The following is a 5,000-nucleotide window of genomic DNA, read 5'->3' as shown; positions in this document are numbered from 1 at the left end:
TCTATCCTTCTCTCTGTTTACTTCATCTCAAGTTTCCTTTTTGACCGTTCTATTGCTGCTGTGGTAGACGGTCACTGTTCTTCTCCTAAATCAATTAACAGTGGTGTTCCTCAGGGTTCTGTCCTGTCACCCACTCTCTTCTTATTATTCATTAATGATCTTCTAAACCAAACTTCTTGTCCTATCCACTCCTACGCTGAAGATACCACCCTGCACTTTTCCACGTCTTTTCATAGACGTCCAACCCTTCAGGAGGTAAACATATCACGCAGGGAAGCCACAGAACGCCTGACTTCTGATCTTTCTAAAATTTCTCATTGGGGCAGAACAAACTTGATATTGTTCAATGCCTCAAAAAATCAATTCCTCCATCTATCAACTCGACACAACCTTCCAGACAACTATCCCCTCTTCTTCAATGACACTCAACTGTCCCCCTCTTCTACATTGAACATCCTCGGTCTGTCCTTTACTTATAATCTGAACTGGAAACTTCACATCTCATCTCTAGCTAAAACAGCTTTTATGAAGTTAGGTGTTCTGAGACGTCTCCGCCAGTTTTTCTCACCCCCCCAGCTGCTAACTCTGTACAAGGGCCTTATCCGTCCATGTATGGAGTATGCTTCACATGTCTGAGGGGGGTTCCACTCATACTGCTTTTCTAGACAGGGTGGAATCAAAAGCTTTTCGTCTCATCAACTCCTCTCCTCTAACTGACTGTCTTCAGCTTCTCTCTCACCGCCGCAATGTTGCATATCTAGCTGTCTTCTACCGCTATTTTCATGCTAACTGCTCTTCTGATCTTGCTAACTGCATGCCTCCCCTCCTTCCGTGGCCTCGCTGCACAAGACTTTCTTCTTTCTCTCACCTCTATTCTGTCCACTTCTCTAACGCAAGAGTTAACTAGTATTCTCAATCATTCATCCCTTTCTCTGGTAAACTCTGGAACTCCCTGCCTGCTTCCGTATTTCCACCTTCCTATGACTTGAATTCCTTCAAGAGGGAGGTTTCAAGACACTTATTCATCATTTTTTGACCACTGCTTTGACCCCTGTATGGGACTGGCATTTCAGTGGGCATTTTTTTTATTACATTTTTGTTGCCCTTGGCCAGTGTCCTTCCTACATAAAAAAAAAAAAAAAAATAGTAGTAGTAGTAGCAGTAGTAGTAGTAGTAGTAGTAGTAGTAGTAATGCTATTTTTCATATATTTAGTAATTTTTTTTTTTCATATTATTATTTATATTTATATTTTTTGTTTTGTTTTGACATTCATACGAATGCTATAAAGGTGAAGCATAGAAATTTATTTGATTGATTAATTAATTTATATATCTATTTATTTTGATTTTTTAAATTAATTAATTTATTTATTTTTATTATTATTATTTTTTTTTTTTATGTCTCTATGATAAGCAAAGCATTATAGAATTTATGAAAGCACATATCCTCTAGAGTCTTGCCCTACAAAAGATTCTGTAAAGTAAAAAATAAAGGGAATAAGTGTCAGTGACGTTTGATGAATAGAGGAAGGCGTGGCAGAAATTACCATAAAACGTATATAAATGAAAATTTATCTTCCTCGTATTTTCCAACTTGCGTTTGCTTCTTGAAAATTTAACTGGGTGGGTCATATAGCAGACATATTGTTCTTTCCTCCATTGTAGTTTGTTTCCAGCAAGCCCCCTAAATAAAGTTTCTGTTTTTTTTTTTTTTTTTTTTTTTTTTAAAGAAATGAGGAATTACATTCTAACGCTGATCACTGAGCGGAGCGTAGACGAGCTGCTATCCTCAAGGACGTTACCTCTCTCTCTCTCTCTCTCTCTCTCTAAATAAGACTTTAAATAAAAAGAATATATATATATATATATATATATATATATATATATATATATATATATATATATATATATATATATATATATATATATATATATATATATATATATATATATATATATATATTAAAAGACAATGAATATCCTCTGGGGAAGGGGTGACAATCCTTATTTAACCCTTAATTTCAGTTGAATTTTGACAAGTCTACGTTAAAATGTTTCCATTTTTCTGCAGTGATAAAGAAACGTAGAGGGGTAGCTAATATATTTAATTGTTAATTGTATCTTTTTTTCTTTCTTTTTTTCATTTATTCTTTTATTAATTTTTCTTTTCATTGCTTAATTATGCATTATGCCGACACTGCAGGTTACAATTGCAGATATTGCAAGTATTTTTGACACAATACAAGTACATCCAGCTAAACTATTGCTACAGTATAGAGAGAGTATTTCGATTACATACCTTATTCTTCATCTTCTTTTCTTCTTTTTTTTTTTTAATAAATATAATAATAAATAAATAAGTAAATAGGTATTGTCAAATGAAATCGTCGAGATTACGCAGGGGTTTCGGGCAATACTTGGATGGGTGACTACACAAGCCTCATCTGTCTGAAAAAAAATAAATAAATAAAAAAAATAAGAATAAGAATAGGGAGAATGAACGAAAATTTTAAGTAATAAAGATAACAGTAAGAATTATTATAACAAGAATAAGAAAAATTACAATAAAGGAATATAAAAAAAAAGAAAGAAAGCATCCCATGTCTTTCTTCCTAATTGTCATAGAAGGGTGAATTCTTTTGTATATTTTCCAACATTTCCAATACAACGATATGAATGGGGGAAGAAAGAATAAGAATAATAGAAAGAAGGCCTCCCAACACCTAGTTCTCCGGTCTTGGCCAATTAGCTAACGGCGGGATCAGCGCAGTTAAGCAGGGGGTCCGGGAAGAACTTGGATGGGTGACCACAAAAGCCTCATCTCTCTGAGAATAGAAAAAAATAGCAATAAGAATGAGGAGAATGAACGAAAAACGAAAATAATAAAATAACAATAACAACTATAATAAAAAAAAGAAGATTAAGAATAAAAAGAACAAAAATAAGGGAAAAAAGTAATAATATATCTCTCTTGCTAATTGTCGTAGAATTATGAATGAAGGGTTAATTTTAGTGCATATTTTCCAACATTTTCAGCACAACAATGCAACAACAATACAGGAAAGAATAAGAATAAGAGAAATAAGCCCTCCCAACACCTTGTTCTCCGCTCTTGACCAATCAGCTGACGGCGGGATCAGCAAGGTTAAGCAGGGGGTCCGGGCAGAACTTGGATGGGTGACCGCACAAGCCTCATCTCTCTAAAAGTAGGATAAATAAGAATAAGATAAGGAAGAATAATAAAAAAAAATGAAAATAATAAAGATAACAATATTAATTATGACAAGAATAAGAAAAAAATAGAATAAAAAGAATGAAAAAAATAAGAATATCACAACTTTCTTGCTAATTGTCTTAGAATTTTAAATGACATGTCAGTTCTGCTGTATATTTTCCAAGATTTGTTATGAATGAGGGAAGAAAGAATAAGAATAAGAATAAGAATAAGAACAAAATGAATTAGACTAACAATAATGATCACATCTTTCATGCGGTGACTGCGTGGGCGATGAGCCTCACTGGACGTTTCTGACCAATCACAAGGCAGGGTTGGAGTCGTCGGGCCCACCCGATTCATATATAAAGGGATTTTGTGGGAAGCGCGGGTCACCAACCCAGACCAGGTCACCAACACCTTCCAGACACACTGGCGTAACTCCTTCCAACCACACCCTCTCCCTCTTCATGAGCCCAGTATTGCCCACATACACCATATCACCGATATTGTGCGCCAAAACCTAGCAAACACACTACCACATAACATTATACACTTAACACGACTAGACCCACAACACCCTCTCATCACACCCATTGAGGAGGAAGATGTCGCCAGGTTGCTCAGGCACACTCCGCGGCGAGCCCCCGGCCCCTCAGGAGTCACCTGGCCAATGGTGCGGAGCCTTCCTCCAGAAATCATATCCAGCCTGACAAAAATATTCAATGCTTGCCTCGCCTCTGGATACTTCCCAAAGGCTTTCAAAATTTCAAACATCACCCTAATTGCCAAGCCCGGAAAAAACTCTCACTTACCAGAAAACTATCGCCCCATAAGCCTACTTGAAATTCTTGGAAAAACTTTTGAGCGTCTAATCAATTTAAGATTGAGAGCGTTCCTCGAAGATAACGGATTGCTGGCACCACAGCAGTTCGGTTTCCGGAGGAACGCCTCAACTGAGGACGCCCTTAACAGCATAGTAGCCTACCTAAATTTCAACAAGCCATATTACAAGACAGCACTCGTGACAAAAGATGTCAAAAAAGCTTTTGACACCGTTTGGCACACCGGTTTAAAATATAAAATTTGTAATAACTTCAATCTCCCTTATCTAACACAACGCATCTTGTGTAGTTTTCTGGATGAGAGACAGACAAGAATCCGCCACCAGGGCACCTTTTCGTCATTTTTTACCCCTCAGGCTGGAGTCCCACAAGGCTCCGTACTCTCCCCAACCCTTTTTAACATGTACACAGCTGACCTACCCCTCCCAGCCCACAATGACTCACTAACTATTCAATACGCGGACGATGTAACGCAATTGGCCCGTGCCAGGTCGTTAGATCTCCTAACCGACAAAATTCAATGGGAACTGATGGCGACTGGCCTGTGGGAGATGAAATGGCGAATTCTCTCCCATCCCGAAAAATCAAAAGTCACTTATTTCAACATTAAAAGAAGTCAGCCCCGCCAAATCTCACTAAACAGAATTGATCCAATCCCCACCCCAATCCCCATCAGTAACAACAACAAAGTGCTTGGCCTCACCATAGATAAGCACCTCAACTTCAATATACATATAAAACAAAAAGCAACCATAGCCGCCAAGGCCTTGAGCAACCTGGAAAGATTTCGCGACAGCAGCACAAAAACAAAACTTCACCTCTACAAAGCTTTCATTCTCCCTCTCTTAACCTACTGCCCTCTTGCCCTCTCTCTCTCTGCTCCCTCCAACCTCTCTAAACTTCAGAAGGTTCAAAACCGAGCAATTCGTTTCGCTCTTGGG

This window comes from Scylla paramamosain, unplaced genomic scaffold (assembly GCF_035594125.1).
Source record: "Scylla paramamosain isolate STU-SP2022 unplaced genomic scaffold, ASM3559412v1 Contig117, whole genome shotgun sequence".
In the NCBI taxonomy this organism is placed as follows: domain Eukaryota; kingdom Metazoa; phylum Arthropoda; class Malacostraca; order Decapoda; family Portunidae; genus Scylla; species Scylla paramamosain.
This window is presented reverse-complemented; position numbering follows the sequence as displayed.